The sequence below is a fragment of the Heptranchias perlo genome, unplaced genomic scaffold, assembly GCF_035084215.1.
Source record: "Heptranchias perlo isolate sHepPer1 unplaced genomic scaffold, sHepPer1.hap1 HAP1_SCAFFOLD_73, whole genome shotgun sequence".
Classification (NCBI taxonomy): Eukaryota; Metazoa; Chordata; class Chondrichthyes; order Hexanchiformes; family Hexanchidae; genus Heptranchias; species Heptranchias perlo.
This window is the reverse complement of record NW_027139761.1, coordinates 1,525,943-1,541,181: the sequence shown is the minus strand read 5'-3', so window position 1 is coordinate 1,541,181 and position 15,239 is coordinate 1,525,943. Positions and strand designations below refer to the sequence as shown.

Sequence of the window (15,239 nt, the reverse complement as noted above, 5' to 3'; positions counted from 1 at the left end):
CACCTCCTGCTGGTGTGTACTCCATCATACAGCAGTGATATTTATAGAATATTGTCACCTCCTGCTGGTGTGTACTCCATCATACAGCAGTGATATTGAGAGAACAATGTCACCTTCTGCTAGTGTGTAATCCATCATACAGCAATGATATTTATGGAATTATGTCACCTCCTGCTGGTGTGTACTCCATCATACAGCAGTGATATTTATAGAATGATGTCACGTCCTACTGGTGTGTACTTCATCATACAGCAGTGATATTTATAATATAATATCAGCCCCTGCTGGTGTGTACTCCATCACACAGCAGAGATATTTATAATATAATGTCACCTCCTGCTGGTGTGTACTCCATCATACAGCAGTGATATTTATAGAATAATGTCACCTCCTGCTGGAGTGTACTCCATCAAACAGCAGTGATATTTATAGAATATTGTCACCTCCTGCTGGTGTGTGCTCCATCGTACAGCAGTGATATTTATAGAATAATGTCACCTCCTGCAGGTATGTACTCCATCACACAGCAGAGATATTTCTAGTATAATGTTACCTCCTGCTGGTGTGTACTCCATCATACAGCAATGATATTTCTAGAATAATGTCACCTCCTGCTGGTGTGTACTCCATCATACAGCAATGATATTTACAGAATAATGTCACCTCCTGCAGTTGTGTATTGCTTCATACAGCAGTGATATTTTTTAATAATGTCACCTCCTGCTGGTGTGTTCCCCATTATACAGCACTGTTATTAGTTTCATAGAATCATAGAAAGGTCACATCACGGAAGGAGGTCATTTGGCCCATCGAGTCCGCGCCAGCGCTATGGATGAGCAATCAAGCTCGTCCGACTCCCTGCCCTATCCTCGCGGCCATGCAACATTTTTCCTTGCAAGTACTTATCCAGTTCCATTTTGAAGGCCATGATTGAATCTGCCTCCACCACCCTCTCGGGCAGTGCATTCCAGATTCTAACCACTCGCTGTGTCAAAATGTTTTACCTCATGTCACCTTTGTTTCTTTTACAATCACCTTAAATCTATGTCCTCCGGTTCTTATCCCTTCCGCCAATTGGAACGTTTCTCTCTATCTACTCTGTTTAGACCCTTCATGATTTTGAATACCTCTATCAAATCTCTTCGCAACCATCTCTGTTCCAAGGAGAACAACCCCAGCTTCTCCAGTCTATCCACGTAACTATAGTCCCTCAATCCTAGAATCATTCTCGTAAATCTCTTCTGCACCCACTCTGAGGCCTTCACATCTTTCCTGAAGTGTGGTGCCCTGAGTTGGACACAATAGTCAAGTTGTGGCCGAAACAGTGTTTTATAAAGTTTCCTCATGACTTCCATACTTTTGTACTCTATGCCTCTATTTATAAGTCTCAGGATCCCATATGCTTTTTTAACCACTTTCTCAACCTGCCCTGCCACCTTCAACGATTTGTGCACTTATACCCCCAGATCTCCCTGTTTTTGTACCCATTTTTGAATTGTGCCCTCTAGTTTATATGGCCTCTCCTCCTTATTGCTACCGACATGCATCACTTCGCATTTTTCTGGGTTAAATTTCATCTGCCACGTGTCCGCCCATGCCACCGGCTGTCTATATCCTTTTGAATTCGATCACTATCCTCCGGACTGCTTACTATCCTTCCACGTTTTGTGTCATTTGCAAATTTTGAAATTGTGTCCTGTACACCAAGTCCAAGTCATTAATATATATCAGGAAAAGCAATGGTTCCAGCACCGACAACTGGGGAACACCACTGTACACTCCCCTCTAGTCCGAAAAACAACCGTTCACCACTACTCTCTGTTTCCTGTCCCTTAACCAATTCTGTATCCATGTTGCTACTGCCCCCTTTATTGACAGAATAATGTCACATCCTGCTGGTGTTTTCTGCATCATACTGCAGTGATATTAATTGATTAACGTCTCATCCTTCCAGTGTGTATTGCATCATACAGCAGCGATATTTATAGAATTACGTCACATCCTGCCGCAGTGTACTCCATCTTGCAGCAATGAGATCTATCGAATAATGTCATCTCCTGCTGGTGTGTACTCCATCATAGAGAAGTGATATTCATAGAATAATGTCTCGCCCCCCGCTGATGTGCACTGCAACACACAGCAGTGATACTCAGATAATAATGTCACCCCCTGCTGGTGTGTACTCAATCATGGAGCAGTAATATTCATAGAAAAATATCACCCCCTGCTGGTGTGCCCTCCATCTTACAGCAGTGATATTTATAGTATAATGTCACCCTCTGCTGGTGTTTACACCATTATACAACAGTGATATTCATCGAATGATGTCACACCCTGCTGGTGTGTACTCCCTCATATACTCGTGATATTAGAATCATAGAGTCATTGAAAGGTTACAGCACGGAAGGAGGCAATTCGGGTAATCGGGTCGCGCTGGCTCTATGCAAGACGAATCAAGAAAGTCGCTCTCCCCCACCCTATTCCCGTAGCCATGCAACATTTTTCCTTTCAAGTACTTATCCAGTTCCATTTTGAAGGCCATGATCGAATCTGCCTCCACCACCCCCTCGGGCAGTGCATTCCAGATCCTAATCACTCGCTGTGTTGAAAAGTTTTTCCTCATGTATCTTTTGCAAAACAACTTAAACCCATGTCCTCTGGTCCTTGACTCTTCCTCCAATGGAAACAGTTTCTCTCGACCTACTCTGTCTAGACCCTTCATGATTTTGAATGCCTCTATCAAATCTCTTCGCAACCGTCTCTGTTCCACGGAGAACAACCCCACCTCCTCCAGGCTATCTACGTCATTTAAGTCCCTCGTCCCTTGAATCGTTCGAGTACATCTCTTCTACACCCCTCTGTAAGGCGTTTACATACTTCCTAAAGTGCGGTGACGTTATCCAATAAATATCACTGCTGCATGATGGTGTAAACGCCAACAGGAGGTGACAATATTCTATAAATATCAATGATGTATGATGGTGTACACACCAGCAGGGGGTGACTTTATCCTATAAATAGCACTGCAGTATGATGCAGTAATCATGGTTGACTTTAATCTGCATATCGACTGGCCAAACCAAATTAGCAATAATACTTGTTGTGCGGGGTCCTTAAGGGAAGAGTGATTCTAACATGATAGAATTCTTCATTAAGATGGAAAATGAAGTAGTCCATTCTGAAACTAAGGTGCTAAATCTGAACAAAAGAAAGTACGAAGGTATGAGGAGTGAGTTGACTATGATAGATTGGGAAGCTTCATTAAAAGGCATGACAGTGGATAGGCAATGGCTAACATTTAGGGAATGAATGCATGAATTGAAAGAATTATACTTTCATTTCTGTCGCAAAAACGCAGAAGGAAATGCGGCCCAACCATGGCTAACAATAGAAACTAAGGATAGTATTACATCCAAAGAGGAGTCATATAAAGTTGCCAGAAAAAGGAGCAAGCCTGAGGATTGGGAATTGTTTAGAATAAAGCAATAAAGGACCAAGAGATTTATTAAGAGAGGCAAAATAGAGTATGAGCGCAAACTTGCAACGAACATAAAAGTGGACTGTAAAAAATTATACAAATATGTAAAAAGAAAAAGATTAGTGAAGACAAATGTAGGTCCCTTACAGTCAGAAACGGGAGAATTAATAATGTAGACCAGGGAAATGGCAGAGCAATTAAACAAATATTTTGGTTCTGTCTTCATGGAAGAGGACACAAAAAAATTCTCAGAAATGCTAGGGAACCAATGGACTAGTGAGAAGGAGCAATTAAAGGAAATTAGTATTAATAAAAAATAGTGCTGGAGAAATTAATGGGACTGAAAGCGAATAAATCCCCAGGACCTGAAAATCTGCATCCAAGAGTACTAAAAGGTAACCATGCAAATAGTGGATGCATTAGTTGTTTTCGTCCTAAATTCTATAGATTTTAGAACAGTTCCTGCAGATTGGAGGGTGGCAAATGTAACCCCACTTTTTAAAAAAGGAGGGAGAGAGAAAACAGGGAACTACAAACCGGTTAGCCTAACATCAGTATTAGGGAAAATGCTGGAGTCTATAATAAAGGACATGATAACAGGACACTTAGAAAAGGGATTAAACAAAGTCAGCATGGATTTATGAAAGGGAAATCATGTTTGAGAAACCTACTGGAATTTTCTGAGGATGTAACTGTTCGAATAGATTAGGGAAAATCAGTGGATGTGGTGTATTTGGATTTTCAGAAGGCGTTTGATAAAGTCCCACATAAGATGTTACTGTGCAAAGTTAAAGCACATGGGATTGGAGGTAATATACTGGCATGAATTGAAAATTGGTTAACAGATAGCAAACATAGAGTCGGAATAAATTGGTCTTTTTCCGGGTGGCAGGCAGTGGTAAGTGGGGTACCGCAGGGATCAGTGCTTGGGCCCCAGCTATTCACAACATATATCGATGATTTGGAAGAGAGAACCAAATGTTAAATTTCCAAGTTTGCTAACGACACAAAAGTACGTGGGATCGTGAGTTAAGAGGAGGATGCAAAGAGGATTCAAGGCAAATTAGACAAGTTGAGTGAGTGGGCAAATACATGGCAGATGCAGTATAATGTAGATAAATGTGAAGTTGTCCACTTCGGAAGGAAAACAGAAAGGCAGAGTATAATTTAAATGGTGATAGATTGGGAAATGTTGATGTACAAAGGGATCTGGGTATCGTTGTACATCAGCCACTGAAAGCAAACATGTAGGTGCAGCAAGCAGTTATGAAGGCAAATGGTATGTTGGCCTTCATTGCAAGAGGATTTGAATAAAGAAGCAAGGATGTCTGCAGTTTTCGTCTCCTAAGCTGAGAGGCATATACTTGCCATAGAAGGAGTGGAGCGAAGGTTCACCAGACTGTTTCCTGGGATGTCAGGACTGTCGTATGAGGAGAGATTGGGTCGACTTGGCTTGTATTGATTGCAGTTCAGAAGAATGAGAGGGGATCTCATTGAAACATATAAAATTCTGATAGGGCGAGACAGACTGGATGCAGGGAGAATGTTTCCTCTGGCTGGGGTGGTCCAGAACGAGGGGTCACAGTCTCAGGATACGGGGGAGGCTATTTAGGATTGAGATGGGGAGAAATTTCTTCACTCAGAGGGAGTTGAACCTGTGGAATTCCCTACCACAGAAGGCTGTGGAGGCCAAGTCACTGAATATGTTTAAGAAGGAGCTCGATAGATTTCTAGACTCAAAAAAGTATGAAGGGGTATGGGAAGAGAGCGGGAATATAGTATTGAGATAGAAGATCAGCCATGATTATATTGAATGATGGAGCAGGCTCGAAGGGCCGAATTGCTTGCTCCTGCTCCTTCTTTCTATGTCTCTTTGTTTCTATCAGATTCACGAAAGTAAACATGGGTCCCTTGGAGACAGAGACAGGAGAAATTATAACGGGGAATAAGTAAATGGCAGAGGCGTTTAACAAATATATTGTATATTTCTTCAAAGAAGAAGACACAAAGAACGTATCGGAAATAGTGGGGAAACTACCTTCTAATGAGAGTGAGGAACTTAAAGTATTTAAGATTAGTAATGAAAAAGTACTGTAAACATTAATGGGTCTAAAAGCCGCCAAATCTCCCGGGCCTGATTGCCTACATCATAGGGTTTTAAAAGAGGTGGCTGCAGAGATAGTGGATGTATTGATTTTGATCTTCTAGAATTCCTTGGATTCTAGAAAGGTTCCCGTGGATTGGAAGGTAGCAAATGTAACCCCGCTATTCAAGAAAGGAGGGAGAGAGAAAACAGGCCAGTTAGCCTGACAATAGTAGTCGGGAAAATGGTAGAATCTTTTAATAGGGACGTAGTAACAGGGCACTTAGGAAATCCTAATTTGATTATGCACATGTAACACGGTTTTATGAAAGGGAAATCGTGTTTGACAAATGTATTAGAGTTTTTGAGGGTGTAACTATCAGGGTACAAAAGTGAGAACCAGTGGATGTAGTATGTCTGGATTTTCAAAAGGCATTACATAAGGTGCCGCACAAGTGGCTGTTACTCAAGATTAGGGTCATGGGATTGTGAGTAATATATTAGCATGGATTGGGGATTTATTGACGGACAGTAAACAGAAAGCCGGAATAAACAGGTCATTTTCGGGTTGGCAGGTTATAACTAGTGGGGTGCCGTGGAGATCAGTGCTTGGGCCTCAGCTATTTACAATCTATTTTTATGACTTAGATGAGGGGACCGAGTGTAATGTATCCAAGTTTGCTGATGATACAAAAGTAGGTGGGAAAGTAAGCTGTGAGGAGGACGCAAAGAGGCTGCGAAGTGATACAGACAGGTTAAGTGAATGGGCGTGAAGGTGGCAAATGAAGTATGAAGAGGGGAAATGTGAGGTTATTCACTTTGTAGGAAGAATAGAAAAGCAGAATATCGTTTAAAATGTGAGAGACTACGAAATGTTGCTATTCAGAGAGATGTGTGTGTCCTTGTACACGGATTACAGAAAGTTAACATGCAGGTGCAGCAAGCAATTTGGAAAGCAATTAGTATCTTGGCCTTTATTGCGAAGTGGTTGTAGTATGGAAGTCTTGCTGCAATTATACAGGGCTTTGGTGAGACCACACCTGGAGTACTATGTACAGTTTTGATCTCCTTACCTGCGGAACAATTGCCTTAGAGTTGGTGCTAAAAAGTTTGGCTGGATTGATTCCTGGGGTGAGAGGGTTGTCCTGTGAGGAGAGATTGAGTAGAATGGGCCGATATTCTCTGGAGTTTACAATAATGAGGTGATGTCATTGAAAAGTATAAAATTATTAGAAGACTTGACAGTGTAGATGCTGAGAGGCTGTTTTCCCTAGCTGGAGACTCGAGAACTAAGGGTTATCATCTCATGATGAGGAGTCGGCCATTTAGGACAGATATGAGGAATAATTTCTTCACTGAGAGGGTTGTGAATCATTGGAATTCTGTACCCCGGAGTGCTGTGGATGCTGAGCCGTTGAGCCGTTGAATATATTCGAAACTGAGATCAATAGATATTTGGGTGCTCAGGGACTCAAGGGATATGGAGATAGGTCGAAAGTCGAGTTGAGTTCGCAGATTAGCGATGATCTCATTGACTGGCGGGGCAGATTAGAGGGGCTGAATGGCCTACTCCTGTTCCTATTAGTAAAGTTGGCCGTTGGAAAGGCAGAACTTGCCAGCTGTTCCAAAATTTACAGCCTGAACAGGGACTTGATCCTCAGATCCCGACCTGTTTTAAAAGTCTGATGTGCTAACGACTGCGTTACCCAGGCTCGCTGTGAGATTAGATCCCATTGTACAGATTCATGGTAGTACTATAAATTATTCATTGTCGATGTCGAACGAGGGTGAGGGTCCGTTTTATAAAATTCTCAACAACGTGTTTATGAGAATCCTTGCTTCTGTTGAACATGATGGAAGAAACATGGACAGTGAACTCGTGAGTTCACAATTCTTTTTGTTTGTGCCAAATATTCTGTCTTCGTTCACACTGATTAAAAGAAAACACTTTACCCAATGGCTCAAAAGCTAAACTTGTTCCACACGGGAGCTGGAAAACGCCTCTTGACCTTTCCGCCGATCAACAATTGAAAGCTGAATAATTTCACCCGATACACCGTGACACCAGGCAGCAGATTTTCCTCCGGAATTTTCCCGACACGACACTTCAAACCGATGAATACCCACTTCACGGAAAGAAGAATTGTGTGTTTGGTTCTTTAGATTTAAAGATCTCGTGCCGGCCGCTTTACCATTTCAGCTGCCGCCAATCGCCCCCTCTTCCTCCTACAAACAATATAAATTGGAGGGCGCAATTCTAAAAGGGGTGGAGGAACAGGGGGATATGGGGATGTATGTGCACAAATCGTTGAAGGTGGCAGGGCAGGTTGAGAAAGCCATTAAAAAAGCATGCGGGGTGCTGGGCCTTATAAACTGAGGCAGAGAGTACAAAAGCAATGAAGTCATGATGAACCTTTATAAAACACTGGAGTATTGTGTCCAGCTCCAGGCACCGAACATTAGGAAGGATGTGAAGGCCTCAGAAAGAGTGCGGAGGAGATTTACTAGAATGATACCAGAGATGAGGGACTTAAATTTCGTCGATAGACTGGAGAGGCTGGGATTGTTCATCTTGGAACAGGGAAGGTTAAGAGGAGAATTGATTGAGGTGTTCAAGATCAGGAAGGGTCTAGGCAGAGTGGATAGAGAGAAACTGTTCCCTTTGGCGGAAGAGTCTAGAACCAGAGGGCATAGATTTAAGGTGATTGGCAAAAGAACCAAAGGTGATGTGCGGAGAAACTGTTTTTACACAGCGAGTGATTAGAATCTGGAATTCTCTGCCAGAGCGGGTGGTGGAGGCAGATTCAATCATGGCCTTCAAAATGGCAATGTGTAAGTAATTGAAACGAAAAAATGTGCAAGGCTACGGGGATAGGGCGGGGCAGTGGGACGAGCTGGATTGCTCATGCATAGAGCTGGCACGGACTCGATGGGCCGAATGGCCTCCTTCATTTCTGTAACCTTCTATGATTTTATACAGTAAAATGGCACCTGCTATTGCAACACAGTAGGCCAGAGGAGACTCAGTGCCCACATGGGAACACGAAGAAGTCGATGTGTTATGGAATATACTGTTTGAACTTTGAACTCTGGTCAAAATGTTCAGAAGCAAAAGGCTCAACTACTTTAGGTGAGGTTGAAACTCACAACCTCGGCATTTCTCGAGAGTATAATTGTTGTAGAAATAACGCGCGCTGACCGATTGCGCCACCAGAGCCGCGCACGGTCTGTGTCACCAGTGCTCCCATCAAACACCTTCCTCGTCGGTCTCTCAATTATCGCTTAGTGATGTTTTCCACACAGAAGCCTCCAACCAAGAGGCGCTTCGTTAAACATCCGCAGTGACCTTTAAAAGCCGTGGAATCTGAAATAAAACTCCAGAAGATAAGAACATTTAATTATATTATTAGTGACTTAAGGACAATCATGGTACTTCAAGGAGGATTTGGGGAAAGTGGGAGCTGAAACTAAGAAACTCTCTCTGGGCTGTCGGTTACTGAAGAGATGGGCGTTATTTCATTTCAAAATCGAGACTCTGATCTTTCTGATGGGGAAGTGTGACAGAAGATTGTGGTTAGTGGCAGTTGCCGGTGAGATCTAGAGGAGAGGGAGAAAAGACAAAGTCACAGCTGTGACAGCTCAAGTGCTCTGCTTATCTGTAATATTTAAAAAGTAATGTACAATACAGGACAAACCGATTTGGTATCGGTTATCAAAAATATTAAAAGACACGGGGTCAAATGGGGATTTGTGAAGAGGGAACAGATTTAACCGCCAGACCGAAATCATTCCACATGAATCTGAAGCGTCTTGCGGAAAACGGCAGTGCGAACTGTTATGTTCCTGTCATGACTTGAAAGACCCTCCAATTACCGACACTATCTTTGAACGAGTTGTGCAGCCAAACCGCGATTGAAGCCGCTTTGAATTTGTCAAACGTGCAGGTGACGATATTGGGGTTGATACGGGTCGATTTCAATTATTTGAAATCTCACCATCTGACCCGAAGATTGACCGCAGAATAGAGTTTTTCCTGTAAGTCCTGAATTGAAGGGAAAGGCGCAACAAGCAGGTCGGAGAAATGAAGAGCAGAAAATGTGGATGAAACGTGCACGAGTGAAAATCCCTGTATGTTGGAAGACTCAGTCCCCAGTGGTGGAGAGGATTGGGATTTCAAGCTGTTTCACAGCTCACACACACACCACTGGCTCATTTAATCACGATGTGGAGATGCCGGTGATGGACTGGGGTGGACAAATGTAAAGAATCTTACAACACCAGGTTATAGTCCAACAAATTTATTTTAAAATCACAAGCTTTCGGAGATTATCCCCTTCGTAAGATTCCTTACATTCATTTAATCACCTTCAACAACTCGATTACATCATCACTTAATCTTCAATACACAAGGAAATACAAACCTTGTCTGTGCAACCTGTCCAGCATAACTTAACTATTTTAGCCCCGGTATCGTTCTGGTGAATCTGCGCTGCACCCCCTCCAAGGCCAATATATCCTCCCTGAGGTGTGGTGCTCAGAACTGAATGCAGGACTCTAAATGTGGTCTCAGCAGAGTTGATATAACTGGAACATAACTTCCACCCCTTTGAATTCCAGCTCCATTGAGATAAAGGCCAACATTCCATTAGCCTTTTGGGTTATTTTTTGTAAATGTCCACTGACTTTTAGTGATTTCTGCACTTGGGCCTTTAAACATCTTTCCACCTCCACAGTTCCTAGTTTCTCACCAGTTAGAAAATATTCTAACCTATCTTGCTTCGGTCCAAAGTTCATACTTCCCCATATTGAAAGATTGAACAGACTGGGGCTCTTTTCCATCGGAGAGAGAAGGCTGAGGGCTGACCTCATACTGGACTTCAAGATTATGCAAGGGTTTGATAGGTCAGATGTGGATAAGGTGTTTGAACTTTTGGTGGTGAGGATTCCAAAACATGGGGCCATAAATAAAAGATTGTCACTAAGTAATCCAATATGGCATTCAAGAGAACCATATATACCCAGAGACTCGTTAGAATGTGCAACTCGCTACCTCAAGAAGTAGTTCAGACGAAAAGCATGGATGCGTTTACGGGGAAGCTAGATAAACACATGGAGGAGAAAGGAATATAAGGGTTTGCTCATAAGGTTAGATGAAGAGGGGTTCGAGAAGGTTCGTCTGCAGCATAAACACCGGCATAGTCCAGTTGGGCCGAATTGTCTGTTTCTGCGATGTACATTCTATGTAATTCTATGTAAGTTCCATCTGCCACAGTTTTACCAACTCACTTAATCTATCAGTTTCCATTATAAGTTTATGCTCCGACCTGCACTACTCACTGTGCCACCTAACTTGGTGTCGTCGACAAACTTGGATATACGGCTCTCATTCATTCATCTACGTCATTTATGCATATAGTAAAAAGCTGATGCCCCGGTACAGATCCCTGGGGGACACCACTAATCACATCCTGTCAATTTGAGCACAGATCCTTTATCACTACTCTCTGTCTCCTACCTCCTAACCAACTCCCCACCCATGTCAATGGGTTGTTTTAATTTCCATGTGCTCCCATTTGTGTTAACAATCTCTTATGTGGCACCTCATCGAATGCCTCTGGAAGTCAATATACATATAACACCCAGAGACACTCCATTATCTACCACGTTATTATATCTTCAAAAAGTTCAACTAGTTTCGTTGGACTTGACTTCGCCTTTACAAATCCATGCTGGCTCTCTCTGATCAACGCACTGATGGACACACAAAGATAAACACAGCCTGAAACGCCGGCAGTATCTGGATTCACAGGGAAACGGGCAAGCGAAATTGACAAAGATGGAACAGTCTGAACCCCCAACAGAATGTGGCGTGTGTCTGATAGATATTAAAGAGAAGAGGTTAAAAGCAATACCAGGAATTGGCTCCGTGGCTTAGTTGGTTAAAGCGCCTGTCTAGTAAACTGGAGGTCCTGGGTTCAACTCCCAGCGGCGCCTTTATGTAATTTATACTGTATGCGAAAACACACAGTGCGGTGTTTGTCCTTGTTCAGGAGCAAACACAGAACTGATCAGCATGCCTCTTCAAAAATGCCCTTTCATTCCACAAATAGACCTCTCATGGAATGTGACCGGAACACGTCAATGGAAGGACACCTTCTTGTCTCTGGGCTGGTTGAGGTCGGGGAACAATTCTCGATTCCAGAGTCACAGCCCGGAGATGCCTGAATTTAACCCTAGACTTGTGATTTTGACTTTTGCAAAGAGAGGAATGAAGTCCCCAAATCACTCCACCTGAATCTCAAGCACCTGCTGAAGAAGTTCAGTTTAAACAATCAGGACTTCAAAGGCACCTCAATGACCTGCACGTTCATTGAACGAGCTTTGCTTACAATTGCATTCGACCTTGAAACCGCTCTGGGCATTCATCTCACTGAAGCAGAGTGTGTCCGCTTTGTATCTGTGAGCATGTCGGTGACGAGGTTCGCTTTGATATTGGTCGCTTCCAATTTTAAAATTTCACCAAGCGTCAGGGAAAAGAAACCGAGAATCGAATTGTCCCTGTAAGTGATGAAGTGAAGGGATTGGTGCTCCAAGCAGACTTTGAAAATGCGCAGTGCAGTCGCTCAGGAGTTCCAAATCCACCCTCTCGCCACTGGGCGATTATATTAACTGAACTTTACTCTGGCCCAGTGTCACCGCGCTGAAATCGAGTATTTCTCCGGCACGTTTCTCTTAACTTCATAGTTGCTGATTTCAGAGTGAAGACCGGCTCGTTTGATTTTCACTCCTGCAAGCTTCAACCATTCATTTTGGACTGACAGTTGACAACTGTTATATTGGTCACTGCAACCTCAAAGTTCAGCTGAGTAAATTATTGGTTTCGTCGGTAAATTCTTCAACTGTCTCGTGGTGCTATCGGTTAACGCGAAGGTTTGATGGTTTGAGCCCTAATTTTATTTTCTCTAAGGTTTCATCGCCTCCAAGTTCCAGGGTTTCAATGTGTGTTTTGTCTGCAAGAAAATGTACCGTGATCATCGCCGGCTGAGCAGGGCTGATATTCCACCATTTACCCTGCGGTCGGAGAGCAGGCACATCAATCATATAAATGAATGGAACATTGGCTTCACGGAAATCACAATTCATAACCCATTTATTTTAAGCGGGTTTATTTTAAATGAGTTAACGCCTGCCTTAAATGGTCGATTCAGGACTGTCACACAAAGAGGTTAAATCTTCAGAGAATAATTACCACAGTCATTTTTAGACTGGATGCCGCACGGCCACTTTGCTATCAGTGAACAGAGACAAGAAAGACCAAAGTGCTGTTTGCCCCTCTCAGTGTGGCCCTGAAGGACTGTGTCCAGGTTGAAGTTCTGTTCCCACCGGACGATCCTGCCCCCAGATTGTCCTTTCTGAGCTCCGGTCAGGTGATGCTAAACACTCAGGTGGGAAAGACCAAAATCTACAACAAGATGTTTAAAACAAAGCTGATTTATTCAACAGATATCCAGAAAATTAAACTCCAGCCCAGTTATAGGGGTTATTAACATCAGAAGAAACAAACCCGAAATGTCAGAATGAAAATGGTTCAGTTCTGGATGGGATTAACAGCAGAATCTAACTCCTGCAGTCACTTTTGAACTCCCTGGTGTCTCAGCACGTGTGATGACTGAGTGATTCCCTTCCCACACACGGAATCATGGAATCATAGAAAGTTACAGAACAGAAGGAAGCCATTCGGCCTATCGTGCCTGTGCCGGCCGAAAAAGAGCTATCCAACTTAATCCCACTTTCCAACACTTGGTCCATAGCCCTGTTGGTTTCGGCACTTCAAATGCACATCCAAGTACTTTTTAAATGAGTTGAGGTTTTCTGCCTCGACCACCCTTTCAGACAGTGAGTTCCAGACCCCTAACAACCTGTCCGCTTTTGTGTATCCTGTTACTTTTTCACTGCTATCCGGAAGTCTATAAACAACTCCCACCAAAGTCTTGTATTCTATTCTGTTACTCATTTCCACGCAAAGCCTTTCTACTGCGTGCTCACCTTTACTGATATCTCTTCTTTCCAATGCAGTAATAGTATTCCTCATCAATATCGCTACTACACCGCCTTTTCCAATGTCCCTATCCTTTCCAAACGGCTTATAACTTGAAATATTTATCTCACAGTCATGCCCAGTTTGTCGTCAGGTCTCAGTGATGAGCACTACGTCATGCACTATAAGCTTAATTTACGCTTCTAATTCACTTGTTTTATTTCTTATGCTACGTACATTAGTGTATAGAACATTTAATTGGGCATTAGAACTTGTCCGACCTTTATGCCCTGATGTTGTGTTTAACATACTTGGTAAATAAGGTTGGTGAGCTGCAGACACAAGTGGTAACATGGGATTATGTTATAGTGTCGACCTGGCTCAAACAAGCGGAGGAGTGGCCACTTGGATATTCCAGGCGACAACGTATTCAGGAAAGGCAGGGGAAAAAAGGAGGGGGGGCGGGGCTAGAGGGGAGCAGGCACTATTGATCAAAAATACTGTTACAGCGGTAGAAAGGGTCGCCCTGCTTAAGGGTTCAAAGGCAGAATCTATTTGTTTAGAATTAAGGAACAATTGAGGAGCTATTACGCTGCTGGATGCATTCTATAGGGGACCAAATAGTGGGAAGGAGATAGAGGAGCAAATTGGCAGGTAAATTAGAGAAAGATGCAATAATTTTAGAGTAGTGATAAAAGGGAACTTCATTTATCCGAATATAGACTGGGAAATAGCAGTGTAAAAGTCAAAGAGGGCGAGCAATTCCTGAAATGTGTCCAAGAGAAATTTCTTAATCCGTATGTTTTCAGCCCAACGAGGAAGGAAGCAGTGCTGGATTTATTTAGGGGAAAGAAGTGGGGCAAGTGGAGCATGATTCTCTGGGGGAGCATTTGCAGCAGATTTAGTGTAGTTATGGAAAATGCAAGGAAAAATCAGGTATGAAAATACTCAACTGGGAAGAGCGAATTTCAGCGAGTTGAAAAGGGATCGGGTCCAGGTGGATTGGAATCAAAAATTGGCAGGTAAAACAGTAAATGAGCAATGGGAGGCTTTGAGTGAGGAGATAGTTCGGGTACAGACTGGATACATTCTTACTCGGGGAATGGTTGGGCATGGAAAACTAGAGCTCCCAGGATGAGAACAGAGTATTTGAGACAGCATTTTGTACATTCTGAATACCAATGTCCGGACAGGTGTGCCCGCGGTTATCAACCACAACCTCGTCAACTCCACGCTGACAGATAAAAAGCGGCCACATTCTGCTTCAGTGAGATGAAATCCGAGAGCGGTTTCAAGGTCAATTGCAATTGCGATTGCGAGCAGAATGCATTCAGAAGACGTGAGATCATTGAGATTCCTCCAAACACCCTGCCAGTTTGAACAGCAGCTCAAGATCAAAAGTCGGGGGGAAAAATGAGGGCTCGTCCGGGATTTGAACCCGGGATCACTCACATATTTCAAACAACAAACCCGAAGCGAGAATCATACCCCGAGACCAACGAGCCCGCTTGAAAAAAAAAGCAACAAGTAGTAGTTTCTGAGTATCAGCGGCCACTTTCCTCAAATCTCCCTTAAAGTACCGTAAATAATAATGTGTCCGTACATTAGTGAAGAATTATAAAGCCAATTTCTTCCTGTTG

General features: G+C 43.0%; 1 non-coding gene across 1 annotated transcript; it reads left to right on the top strand.

Annotated features, from left to right (window-relative positions):
- Positions 1 to 11,481: 11,481 nt before the first annotated feature.
- Positions 11,482 to 11,555, top strand: trnat-agu (transfer RNA threonine (anticodon AGU)). Its single transcript has one exon. It is a non-coding gene; the product is annotated as a tRNA-Thr (tRNA).
- The last annotated feature ends 3,684 nt before the right edge of the window (positions 11,556 to 15,239 follow it).